This window comes from Bos indicus x Bos taurus, chromosome 9, assembly GCF_003369695.1.
Source record: "Bos indicus x Bos taurus breed Angus x Brahman F1 hybrid chromosome 9, Bos_hybrid_MaternalHap_v2.0, whole genome shotgun sequence".
NCBI classification, from domain to species: domain Eukaryota; kingdom Metazoa; phylum Chordata; class Mammalia; order Artiodactyla; family Bovidae; genus Bos; species Bos indicus x Bos taurus.
The window spans coordinates 87,393,840-87,408,021 of NC_040084.1; the positions used below are offsets into that span (position 1 = coordinate 87,393,840).

At 47.6% G+C, this 14,182-nt stretch overlaps 2 pseudogenes; both read right to left on the bottom strand.

The window, feature by feature from the left end:
* Positions 1-1,957: 1,957 nt before the first annotated feature.
* Positions 1,958-11,242, bottom strand: LOC113898553 (annotated as a pseudogene).
* On the bottom strand, positions 5,039-8,987 carry LOC113898557 (annotated as a pseudogene).
* Positions 11,243-14,182: the final 2,940 nt, after the last annotated feature.

The window sequence follows — 14,182 nt, forward strand, 5'->3', positions numbered from 1 at the left end:
AAACTCTACAATGGTCACAGGACTGGAAAATGTTGTTTTTCATTCCAATACCAAAGAATGTTCAAACTCTCATACCATCACACACATTTCACATGCCTAGCAAGGTCATGCTCAAAATCCTTCAAGCTGAGCCTCAGCAATAGGTGAACCAAGAACTTCCAATATACATGCTGGATTTAGAAAAGCAGAGGAAGCAGAGATCAAATTGCTAACATCTGCTGGATCACAGAAGTAAGGGAATCCAAAAAAACATCTTCTTCTGCTTCACTGACTATGCTAGAGCCTTTGCATGGATCACAACAAACTGGAAAATTCTTAAAGAGATGGGAATACCGGACCACATTACCTGTCTCCTGAGAAGTCTGTAGGCAGGACAACAAGCAATAGCCAGAACAGGACATGGAACAATGGAGTGGTTCAAATTGGGAAAGGAGTTCGTCAAGGCTGTATGTTGTCACTCTGCTTTTTTAACTTCTATGCCAAGTACATCATGTGAAACGCTGGGGTGGATGAAACCCAAGCTGGTTTCAAGATTGCCAGGAGAAATAACAGCAACCTCAGATGTGCAGATGATACCGCCCAAATGGCAAAAAGCGAAGAGGAACTAAAGAGCCTCCTGGGGGAGGTGAAGGAGTGAAAACTGGCTTAAAACTGGACATTCTAAAAACTACGATTTTGGCATCCGGGTCCATCACTTCATGGCAATAATATGGGAAAAAGGTGGAAACAGAGGCAGATTTTATTTTCTAGGGCTCCAAAATCACTGTGGAAGGCGACTGCAGCCATTAAATGAAAATTAATTTTAATTAAGAAATGAAAAGACGCTTGCTCCTCGAAAGAAAAGCTTAAGAGAAGAAAAAACATAACCTTACAGTGACCACTGCACGTCCTAGTGAAAAGAAGAATCAGACATCTTTCTCTCTAAATCCAAAGGTAGAAATAGTTAACCATTTGAAAAAGACATGTCAAAAGCCAAGACAGGCCAGAAGCCAGGCCTTTCACATCAAACAGTTGGTCAAGGTGTGAACACAAAGGAAAAGTACTTAAAGGAAATCAAAAGTGGTCCTCCAGTGAACACATGCATGATAAGAAAGCAAAACTGACCATCAAGGTCAAGTGGTAAACTGGTTTGAGAAGAAAAAGGAAAGATGCTGAGTAGGATGTGCAACTCAAAGACATCACTTTGCCGCTAAAGGTCCACCCTGTGAAAGCTATGGATTTCCCAGTAGTCATGCACTTATGTGAGTGTCAGACCAAAAGAAGGTTGAGCCCTGAATAAATGATGCTTTTGAATTGTGGTGCTAGATAAGACTCTTGAGAGTCCCTTGGACTGCAAGGAGATCAAACCAGTCCATCCTAAAGGAAATCAATCCTGAATATTCATTGGAAGACTGATGCTGAAGATGAAACTCCAATACTTTGCCTTCCTGATGTGAAGAGCCAAGACATTGGCAAAGACCCTGATGCTGGGAAAGGCTGAGGGCAGGAGGAGAATAGGGCAACAGAGGATGAAATAGTTGGATGGCATCAGCGACTCAATGGACATGAGTTTGAGCAAACTCAGGAGACAGTGAGAGACAGGGAAGCCTGGCGTGCTGCAGTTCACAGGGTCACAGAGTTGGACATGACTTAGCGACTGAACAACAATTCACCATACGTGAACAGCTCAATCAGTGGCCAAAAAGTTACAGTTTATCTTATTTATTTGTAGTAATTCATTATCTATTCTGACTATGATCCTCTGTCAATGGAGAAATAAATCTACTTTTCAAAGCAGACATAGTTTGTGCTGTGAAGTCTGGCTTCTCCTTCGAGAAGGGGAGGCATAGAGGAACACAGGAGAGTCACTACTGAGGATGCAGATCTTGATGAAATAAAAAACAATTTCATTGCACAAGTTCCAGGATATGTCTTTGGATCCAGGTATCAGGATTGGGATTGACAGCTAGATTGCATGTTACTTTAAGAGCATTCATTTTATTCTCTGCTTCCACAATAAATGTAGCCGAATCATCAGTTCTATTTAATCCCATAAGGTGGAGAAAGGGTGAAATGTCCCGAGTTCCCTCCTTGATTAGAAAAAGAAACTTGAAGTATTTATGTCTTTTGCAATAGTGAGATACTGACTTAAATATGCATATTAGGAAATAAAATGATTAAAAGAGGCATTCAAGCATAATATTTTGTTTCGTTGAAAATACTCTGAAGTTGTTTCTCTGAACATAGAAAGAATCCCTGAGTCCTGTAATCGCAGATGGTATTTTTTCCCATTATCATCATTTGCAACAATGAGATTGCCATACATAGAAGAGTCTGATTTTTCACAAAATAGAAGAGGACAGAAAGTGTCCTATTTGTGGAGATTTCTTGTTCAAGTAGTTGAACATTTCAGTGCATGGATTCCATCACTTAGCACCAAGAAAAAGAGGTAAAATGGGTTGGGGGAAAAAAAGAGACTGAGGAGGCTGTTCACCAGATGTGACAAGAGACATGAGACAATGCAGCCACCTTGTCATCATAACTGGAAGGCAGGCTCTGAATTCTTGGGTGTGATCTCCTGACTCTAAAGTGAACAGCAGGAGAACAAAGGCAGCCAAGCAAAGACTGAGTCCTGAGGCTGCCAGAGCACCTGTTAGGCAGGACCACTCAGTGATGGAGTCTCTGGGTCCCCAGGAGACTGCTGATGGGCAGGCCACAGGCTGAGTCACAACTGCCGCTGCTTCAGGAGCACAGGCCTGGCCTCAGCCCTTCTCACAGTCTCTCCTGTGGGGCTCCTGCCTTGCCTGCGTGACCCAGGCCACTTCCTGTGAGAACAGGCCTTTGGAGTTGGGTCTGCAAAGGCTTCCCTACCCCTTCCTCCTGGGATGAGAGCCCGGCCCCTCTCATCTTGGGCCCCTGGGTGGGTCCCCTCCCCGCTGACACATCATGTGGAGCCCCCATGCTGCTCTCAGCCCCCGTGAGTCCTGCCCTCGCCCTGAGTGCCTGCTGTTCTCACACCACCTACCAGGGGCCCTGCCAGCCAGCAGTCTGTGCTCAGTCAGGGGACTTGGTTAAACCCTCTAAGCATCAATAGGCCCTCAGCCTAGTGCGGGCCTCTCCCTTTTCACAATGTCACCTGACAGTGGGGCCTTCTCAGAACTCAGGGCTGAGCTTTCTGAGTTTTGCTCTCAGATGATATGGGGTCTTATTCACCTGCTCCATTTCCAGGGTGAGGAGGTTCAGCAAGGGGCAGGGGTTGGCTGGGATTAACTTTCCCCATTCTCATGCCAGGCCCTGTGCCCCTGCCTTCCCTCTGAATTCTTGCCTCAGTACCTCTTCTTGTAAAGGATACAGGCTATTATGATGCCCATTACGACGAAAGGGGAGAGAACCCTGGTGGTGATCCAGGTGATGTGATTGATGGCTGGGGCCGGGGGCTGCACTGTAGAGGGTCCCGTGGTCGGTGATGCTGAAAGGAGAGGAAGAGTGAAGCCCTTGTCCAGACCCCAAGCCCGGCAGATGTCTCCTCACCCCCCCAACTCAGGTACCCCTATTGTGCAGACAGTTTACACACATCACATGGAGACCCCTGAGAGAGGTCCCCAGGTGAGATGGGGGGAAGGGAGGAGGCCAGTACTCATGGGGCTCTGACAGCTAATGGGGGAGCAAGGTTTCCAACACAGCCACTCAGTCCTGCTGTGACATAGAGGTGGTGACATGAGGATGAAGTCCTCAGGAGCTGACAGCAGAGGTGGTATTGACAGATTTCCAGAAGTAGGATTGGTGACATTTAAAAGAAAATTCTGGAAAGAGTGTACAGTGAGAAATAAATCCCAGAAATCAAAAAGATGTCTACAGGTTTGGGATCAGCAAAAATCCATGTTCAATTGTCCAAAGGCCTGTGCTGTGAGGCAAGACTTCAGGAAGTGGAAGAGGAAGGAGGATGACAGAGGATCCCGGGTCATTGCTCTCCCGGGACAACTCACCTCTGACGGATCACTTAGTCAAACACACACACACGCGCGCGCACACACACACACACACACAAGGGGTGAGTCCATGTCACCATGAGAAGAGTATCACTTTCTCCTCCCTTCTCACTTACCCAAGGTCTTCAACATTTTCTCCCAGTGCACCATGAAATCCTGAAGCCAGGACCGACAGTCTCCCATGGAGACCTTCTTCAAGAAGTCAATCACAGCTCTGTCATTCTCCCACTTTTCTTTCATCCATTTTGCCTCCAGGGTGATCCACTCTCCAGTGTCCATTCTCCGAATCACAGTGGAGGCTCATTAGTCCATTCAAGCCAAACGGCCAGGATCCACTGATGTGTCTGTTATCCTCACAGCAACATGTCGTCCTGGCCTGCAGGGTGAGAGGGTCTGCCCCCACCATGGGAAAGAAAGAGCTCAGCCTTCGGGCTTGACAGATTCTTTGCCCCACCTGGGTCCACCTCCCTTGGCCCAGCCAATGTGGCCCTGTGCTCTCCTCAAAGGCCACTCCTAACTGGACTACTAGGGAAGAACCAATATCCAATTATACTCTTTACTTATAAACAGTGAATGTAGCTGAGCCCCTAATCTGGCCCTCCTGTACTTCGACTTTCTAACTTACCTGTGACTGTTTGTTTCTCCAGTGTAAAGTCATGCAGTTGGTCCCTGATGTTTCTGAGTGTTTCGATCTGTGTTTCCCAGGCCTTTATGGTTTCACTTCTTCTCCCAATGGACTTGTGAATATGATCTTAGCATGACCACAATCATAGGAGAGATAAAGCTCTCCATCCACCTGGCCTTGAACCTCACACCATGGCTGTCTAGGGTCGACGGTGAAGTTATAGAAAAGAGAGTGAGCGTCTGTGAAGGCAAACCACAGTGAGGGTGAGGTTGGGAGAAGAAGACCCATAGGCCTCCTCCCCCAGTTCTGTGAGAGCAGAATACAGCTGCAGGGCTGGGCTGACTTAGCAGGACACCTCCGCCTGCCGCCCCCAGCCCCTCACCAGTTACGACTGAGGAAGACGACGAAGCCTCAGTCAGGCAAGAAGCACCAGAACCCTGGATATGCCCCATTTCCACCCTGCTCACAAGCTCCACACGTGGCACTAACCGACACATACGTTTCCCAGGGATGGGCCAGGCTGGTTCAGAAGGAAAGGCCTAAACCCAGAGGACTGTCAGCTTCTCTGTGAGTGTCCTGTGGGAGATGTAGAGGGTGAGGGGGCTGTTCCTGAGGAAGCGGATCACAGCCAGTGGGGCTGGGGGTGCAGAGGATGAGCTCAGAACCCAAACCTAGATAAGGGAGAGTTTATAATCACGGGTCACTGGGCTTAGCAAGGCTGGGGAGATGTGGTGATCTCCCACTAGGACAGGTCTTGGAAGCCGGGAGAAAGGCCTGTCCCACGCAGCATGAAAGAGAAAGTCCAGAACTTCCGAGGCAGGTAGTAGAGGAGGGGATCCAAGGCTAAGAGAAGTGAATCTGCCAGGGTGGACGTGGTATGAAAGGGCAGGAGAGTGTGCAATCCACCAGCTCCATGGGAAAGCCTGATGGACTCTATGGAGCCTGAGAGGAAAGCGTGGATGAGAAGCATCTCCAATAGCTCAAGGATGACTTGTGCAGGTCAGGGATGGTGGTAGGAGACCGTGTTCCTGTGGGCTTCTATCAGGAACAGGGATGGAAGTTGTAGAAAAATCAGATTCCAAGTGGGGGGTGCTCTAGGGCAGCAGAAAAGTCGGTGCAGTGGTCAAAGTGGTTAGAGATTCTCAATGCCAGCCAAGGCCTGACTGCAGAGAATATGATGCTGGCTCATAGCACAGGCCGATCCTAAAGGCAAACAGATGGGCAGGAACCTAGATACAAACTGTACCATTGAAACAAATAAAGAGAGACAGAACACAAGGCTGGATGATCAGGAAGCCAAAGGCAGTCATCCCTACCAAACACCTGATCCAGGCCCATTTTCTGGATCTGAGCCACTTCTCAGAAGGTATCATCAGAGAAAGAAGCCACGTTCTAAAGAGGAAGGCCCTTTCATCACACATCTAGTGCAAAAGTCCTTCCATTCTTTCCCAAAGAGCCACATGGTTATTCACTGGGGTAAGTGAACCTGCAGAAGCAGAAACTACTCTCACGTTCACATTGCACCTAGTGTGGTCCTAATATCAGGCACAGGAACCATAGCATCATCATGGTCCCCCAATTGTAGAAGCGATGCTCGAAGTACCAGGCCATCAATGGACAGCAGTCCCAGGTTCTGCTTACAGTGGTTATCACTGGGTCCACAGACCACACAGTGATCATTTCACATGCCCTGGACTTGTGACAGGCATGGACACCTGAGTAGCTAGTAAATTATTGTGTGGTGAAGGCTACTGTATTAGTGAATTCCAGATTCAAACTTCAGACCCTACCTCCCCATCCGCCAATAGTACGTGTACACAATATCCTGGAGGAAATACAGAGACAAGTGCCAAGCTGCAACCTCTCAAGGGCTGCAGGGGTGTGGTCCCTATCCTATTTCCATTTAATACCGCTGTGGCCTTAGGTTTCCTCTAATGGTACAGAAGAAATAGTTTAGGCTTCGCGGACCCTAGGTCTCTGCTGCAACCTGCTGTCCCAGCACAAAAGCAGTCACAACTGGCGAACGATGAGCATGGCTGGAGCTGCTTCTTAGGCAGGTGACCCAGCAGAACTGGTGACATCAGAGGTATCTGTGGCCAGAAAGGTGCTATGTGTCATTTTCTACTTGAAGGCTCACAACACAGACCCTAAGTGTTGCAGTGGAGAAAGTCACACCATTTAAACATGGTTCCTGGTGTGGTCCTGGGGCCTGGCAGAGATGAGGCCTCTGGTCATGGAATGGAGTTGCCCATAGTGATGTGGGCTCATCAACCCCTAATCATTAGTTCAGCTAGGCCAGCCGTCATAGGATAGAAGTGGTTATGTGTTTTGGCATAAGCAGGGCCACCGGGAACAAATAAGACCCATCAGCAGCTGGCCTAGATGTGACACTAGAGTTGTTATATAGCCACTATCCTCTGCTCACACCTGTGGCTTCCCTTATGCCACTTTGGAACAAATAGCTACTCTGTAGCAAAGGAGGGGGGTGGTCATTAGTCCATAACTGCTGGATGATTTTTATTTTCCTAAGAAAAAATACTGCATGTTGAAGACATATCACTCCCAAAACTAGTGAAAGAAAGCAAAACTTTAAAGGTGAATCAACTGCATTACCTTGTAGAATTAAGAAAATAAAAAGCAGTTGGTAGTATGATTGCTAGTCCAAATATGTGTGTTTAAACAATTTAAAAAACTATTTATTTTGTAAGAATATACCTGTACCTCTAAGGCAACTATGTGTAAAAGATTTACACAAACATTTTCAGTTCAAGCTAATAAAACTGCTATTGAGAAAGTATTCCACATCAGTAAGTCTGTCTTAGAAAGTTCAGATGCTAAAGCATTCCTAAAGCTTGGTGTTCTGAAAGACAAATCTGCTTCTGTGATGCTGGGTGATGTATGTGACTGGCTGGCTCCAAGTGGGCCTCGACAGGCACCTTCCTCCTGACGCTGGGGGACTGTGAGAGGAGAGTCAGACACAGGCCCCCAGGGCTGCATGGACCTCTGTGAGACACTGGGCCAGCTGCTGGAACTCCATCTCTCCTCTGGATCGAAGGCACAGCACAAGCCATCACATAACTAGTTCATCAGGACAGCTGATAATCTGGGCTATTTGGTAACCCTCTTTCAGGTACTGGGCCACATCAAATGGGTAGATGTCCACTTAGGGCGTTTGGCCAGAGTCATAAACACATGGGCTCTTTTAGTAGCAGCATGCTGACTTCTTAGTTGTGGCATGCAGGATCCAGTTCCCCCACCAGGGATCGAACCCAGGCCCCTGCACTGGGAGTGTGGAGTCTTAGCCACTGGATTACCAGGGAAGGCTGGAGAACTCATTATTAACCAGACTTTCAAAAGCCATCCATTGATCCCGTGTTTTTGTTGTTCCCCAGACAGTGAGAGTCCATGGGGAACAAGACTCTGGAGAGGGATTGGCTTTGCTCTTAACATGAAGTTGTCATCAATGACAGAGATTCTAGGAGCCAGGTCTTTGTGGAAGACTTCTCTTCTGACCAGGTAGCTCATTCCACAGGCAATCTGAACAGCCACGTGAACTAGCTTTTGTTGAGAAGTTTCCTGCTGACTATTTGCCTCTACATATTTGCACTGTCATAAAAACAATTTAAGATACCCCCAATTCATGTAAGGCAATCCACCATGGGCTTTTCCCCTTCTTATGTTCATACATGGCTAATAGGAAGATTTCTGTGATCTTGTAGCTCACAACTTTTAGGGAGCATGGTGGTCACCTGAATTTCAGAAGCTCGATCTCTAACTGTTTTTACAAATGCTTGTTGCTCTTTATCTGGATATTATTCATCTACATAAACCCCATGGGAAGTACACCAAAAGGTACCTTCTTAGAGTATATCTTTTGAGTTCCTCTCCCTGGATAGATATTTTGGTATCATTCACCTAAGCTCTGGCCTCCAAAAGAGCGACACTTTTCAAGTCGTACTCCTCTAGCCACAAGGTTGGATAACGGGAGATGGGAGCTGTATTGTTGGGTGTGTTGCCTCCCACATACTGAGACATCTGGGAACGACTGGGACTGAGACAGCCCTTGGGAACTACTGCTGGTGCTGATGCTATCTTCCAGTTCAATCCTTTTCACACTATGAAGATGCAAAACAGCTAATACTAGTACTACAAGAAATATACCTGGACAGCAAATCCCTAGGCTGATATAAAACACACGTGTAGACACGGCTGTAGACAAGGCTGCATGTACAGGATCATAAATGGGTTCTTCTGATAGTGGTTTTGTCCAAGGCTGAAGTTTTCCTACCTCAATTTCTGGATGGCAACTTTTCCTTCGTTTCAACTCTAAGATGTGAAGCTTTTCGAAGTTACTGTCAAGTTGAGGTGCATTTAGTGTCGTAACTTCAGAATCTACTTTGCCAGGACAGGACAGCTCGAGCCCAAACACTGATACAGTGCCTGGGAGTTCTGGGGGCAGGGGTGGGGGTGGTGGGGCTGGGCCGCAGGCAGCCTAGCGGACCCGAGCTGTACCAGCAGCAGCCTGCCGGATCCCCATCCCAGGGAGACCGCCCTGCACATCCATCCTGCTGTGAGCGCCCACCTCCACCGCCCAGGAGAAGGAAGCTAGGCCACTTGCTGCTGCCCACCTGGCCTGAGCACTTGAAAGACGAATAGCTCCTACCCCGGCCACCCTGCCAGTGTTAACTGATCCGTCATAAAGAGCGCTGGTCCTTCAAGGGCCCAGAGCAGTAGGGATGGGACCTAATTCCCTTCAGCAGGAGTAAGAAAGGACCAGACAGCAGTAGGGAAGGGACCTACTTCAGTTCATCAGTACTACGAAGGGACCAGAAGGAGCTCTGTGCACAGATCATCAATGCAGTTCAGTCGCTCAGTTGTGTCCGAATCTTTGTGACCCCATGAACCACAGCACGCCAGGGCTCCCTGTCCATCACCAACTCCCGGAGTCCACCCAAATCCATGTCCATTGTGTCGGTGATGTCATCTAACCATCTCATCCTCAGTCATCCCCTTCTCTTCCTGCCCTCAATCTTTCTCAGCATCAGGGTCGTCTCAAGTGATTCAGCTCTTCACGTCAGGTGGCCAAAATACTGGCGTTTCAGCTTCAACATCAGTCCTTCCAATGAATACCCAGGACTGATCTCCTTTAGGATGGACTGGTTGGATCTCCTTGCAGTCCAAGGGACTCTTTAAGAGTCTTCTCCAACACCACAGTTCAAAAGCGTCAATTCTTCGGGCCTCAGCTTTCTTTATAGTCCAACTCTCTCATCCGTACATGACCACTGGAAAAACAAAGGACTTGAGTAGACGGACCTTTGTTGACAAACTAATGTCTCTGCTTTTTAACATGCTGTCTCAGTCGGTCATAACTTTCCTTCCAAGGAGTAAGCGTCTTTGAATTTCATGGCTGCAATCACCATCTGCAGTGAGTTTGGAGCCCAGAAAAATAAAGTCAGCCACTGTTTCCATTGTTTTCCCATCTATTTGCCATGAAGTCATTGGACCAGATGCCATGATCTTCGTTTTCTGAATGTTGAGCTTTAAGCCAACTTTTTCACTCTCCTCTTTCACTTTCATCAAAGGCTCTTTAGTTCCTCTTCACTTTCTGCCATAAGGGTGGTGTCATCTACATATCTGAGGTTATTGATATTTCTCCCCGCAATTTTGATTCCAGCTTGTGCTTCCTCCAGCCCAGTGTTTCTCATGATGTACTCTGCATATAAGTTAAATAAGCAGGGTGACAATTTAAAGCCTTGATGGACTCCTTTTCCTATTTGGAACCAGTCTGTTTTTCCATGTCCAGTTCTAACTGTTGCTTCCTGACCTGCATACAGGTTTCTCAAGAGGCAGGTCAGGTGGTCTGGTATTCCCATCTCTTTCAGAATTTTCCACAGTTGATTGTGATCCACACAGTCAAAGGCTTTGGCATAGTCAATAAAACAGAAATAGATGTTTTTCTGAAACTCTCCTGCTTTTAGGATGATGCAGCGGATGTTGGCAATTTGATCTCTGGTTCCTCTGCCTTTTCTAAAACCAGCTTGAACATCTGGAAGTTCAAGGTTCAGTATTGCTGCAGCCTGGCGCAGGAGGCGGCGGCTGTGACGGCACAGAAGGGCAGATCATGGGCTTGTGGTTTTCAGGGCGGCTCTGGGTCCCTTTCCCGGGCTCCAGGACTCCCACTTCCCAGGGCCGGGCTGAGCCCTGGCGGGCCTCAACAGCATTTCCTGTACGTTCTGGCCCCCTTTTCTCCTAGCGTCACCTCCCAAAGTCCCCGCATTACTGCTTTACCAAGGCACCCCTGTTCTGGCCCGGAGAGCCCGCAAGCAGCCCGGGGGAGCCACTGAGTAGTAAAGGACCCAGGGGAAGGGAAGAGGAGAGGGCGCACACCACCACCCCTGTTCAGGTCGTAACTCACCCAACTTCCCCTCGGGCCATCCCCCCGCCCCCAGTAGGTTCATCCCGGAACTCACTGCCAGACGTCCCGCTGAACCAGACAATGAGAAGCAAGTCCAGGAAGCCAAGAAGCGTCTCGGGGCCACCCATCTCTCCCTTTGCCACCTGGATCTCGATTTTGCAGGAGTGGAGCATGCCAGGTCAGAGGAGCGGATCCTTTCTGGGGAGGCAGACACTGCACTTCTGGGGCCTCCGGCTTGCTCCGCCCGGACGCCCCGCCCCAGGCAAGGCCCGCGCAGTCATTAACCGGCGGCTTCCCCAGACTGCTAGCTCGCGACCAGAGTGTTGACCACTTCCTCCTCTTCCCACTTGTTTGAACGATTCGCGGTCTGATGGCCAGAATATTCCTAGTTAGATCATTTTGTCATTTTGGTCTCCCTAATTAATTGAAATTGATCAGAGGTCGTTAGGGAAGAATTTCTGGCAAGAAGATCATGGAGGGGAGAGCTCAAGGCTTCCTGCTTTCCCATCTGAGCTTGCCTTGGATGATCACTGACCTCTTCATTGTACTGAGTTTCCTTAGGGTTTTCCATACCGGCTCATGAAAACTTGAAGGAAGTTTTCAGCCAACCCAGTTATTACTTCCGGTGCCAGTTCAGGTGGCCAACTTAATTGATAAATGTCGTCTGTGTCCCGACCATTCCACTGACCTGCCCTTCTCTCATCTCTCTCCCTCTCCTCGGGCTTCTTGAGTCCCATAGACACAACAGTATTGAAATTAGGTTAGTTCATCACTCCGCAAGTAGCTTCGGTCTCATTTGTTTATTTTTCCTTCAAAATTTCAGTGCCAATGCATTTTGAAGAAGGATTCTGTGTAATTCTACAGGTTGTTTGCCCCTCCTTTTTTTTTTTTGTATAATTGTACAACCTTTGAAATTTGCATAAGTTATAATGATCCAGTATTATTTGTCTTTCAAAAAACAACAACAACAACTTTCTCTTCCTCCCAGCAACCATCTAAGGGGAATTAAAGTTCCTGACAGAAGGCCAATTCAAGATGGCTTCTACTCTGATAGAAACAGAAAACAAAAAGATGAGGAAAAGCAATGAAGAAATGGGTCCTCATCAAACTTATATACTTTTGACAGCAAAGGAAACCATAAACAAAACAAAAAAAAGGCAAACTACAGACTGGGAGAAAAGATTTGCAAATGATGTCACCCTTGCAAGTACAAGGGCTTAATTTCCAAATATATGAAAAGCTCTTACAACTCAATAATCAAGACAGGGAACCCAATCAAAGAATGGGCAGAAGATCTAAATAGACATTTCTCCAAAGAAGGCATACACATGGACAATAGGCATGTGAAAAGATGCTCAATATCAATATTTATTATTTTTAATTAATTAATTAGAATTTTTTACTTTATATTGGAGTATATAGTTGATTAAAAATGTGTGTTAATTTCAGATGCACAGCAAAGTGATTCAGTTATACATATACATGTATCTCTTTTTTTACAAATTCTTTTCCCATTTATGCTATTACAGAATATGGAGCACAGTTCCCTATGCCACACAAGTCCTTGTTGGTCATCTATTTTAAGTACAGTAGTGTGTATATGTCAATCCTAAACTCCCAGTTTCTCTCTCTCCATCACCTTTCACCTCTGGATATATGCCCAGGAATGGGATTTTGTATCATATGGTAGCTCTGAACCTGCCTGCAATGCAGGAGACCTGGGTTTAATCCCTGGGTCAGGAAGATCCCCTGGAAAAGGAAATGGCAACCCACTCCAGTATTCTTGCCTGGAGAATTCCATGGACGGAGAAGTCTGGCGGGCAACAGTCCCTCGGGTGACAAAAAGTCAGACACTACTTAGCAACCAAGTCACCACCACATGGTAGCTCTGTTTTCAGTTTTGAAAGGAATCTCCATTCCATTCTCCATAGTGCGTGTATCAGTTTACATTCCCACCAACAGTGTGGGAGGGTTCCCTTTTCTCCACAGTCTCTCCAGCATTTATTGTTTGTTCAGTTCAGTTCAGTCGCTCAGTCATGTCCGAATTTTTGTGACCCCATGGACTGCAGCACGCCAGGCTTCCCTGTCCATCACCAAGTCCCAGAGCATACTCAGACTCATAGACTTTTCAATATGGCCATTCTGATCAGTGTGAGGTTCCTTGAAGGGGGAAGGAGAATAAATGTCAGAGAATGAGCAGTAAGAGCTAAAGCGTCTCGGCCCCAGGATCCAGGACACCTCCTGGGCAACAAGGACAGCCTTTAGGAGACAGAGCAGGGTGGGTGTGCGCAGGCCTCTCATTGCAGTGGCTCCTCTTGTTGCAAAGCACCGGCTCTAGTTTGCTTGGGCTTCCAAAGCACATGGGTTTAGTCGTCCTGTGGCATGTGGGATCTTCCCTGACCAGGGATCAAACCTGTGTCCCCTGCATTGACAGGTGAATTCCTAACACTGTCCCACCAGAAAGCCCCCGACCACATCTTCTTTATCCATTCATTTGTCGATTGTCATTTAAGTTGCTTGTATGGCTTCTCAGGTAGCTCAGACGGTAAAGAATCTACCTTCTATGCGGGAGACCTGGGTTCATTCCCTGTGTTGAGAAGATCCCCTGAAGGAGGGCATGGCAACCCACTCCAGTATTCGTGCCCGGAGAATCCCATGGACAGAGGAGCCTGGTGGGCCACAGACCATGGGGTCACGAAGAGTTGAACACTACTGAGCTACTAAGCACACACACATTCTCCTTCCCCTGATGGTGTCTAGGCCCTGGTTTCCACCTCTTACCCTGGGCCCACAATTCTCCAGCTGAACGGCCTCAGGTTCTGAGTCCTTGCCCCATGTCTCCCCCAGGGTCTGGGTCTGTTCTGAGCAGGCCTTCAAGGCATTAATTCTCCTCCAAGAGAAGCAAGGGTTTGGCCTGTTATTGTCATAATGAAGGAAAATCTGTCTCTCCAATGCCCGTGTGGAGCCTCCACCTCACATCAGTGCTGGAGTGACAAGAAGTGGTAGCCAAGTTAAGTGTCTGTGAGGAAACTCAGGTGCTAGCTGGCATGTGCTGACTCACTCTTCATGTGCCCCACAAAATTCGTCTGTTGCAGCTTTGGCCCTGAATGTGATGGTATCAGAAGATGCATGTGTGGGAAGTGATTGGTGGGTTCAGGTCAGTTCAGTTCAGTC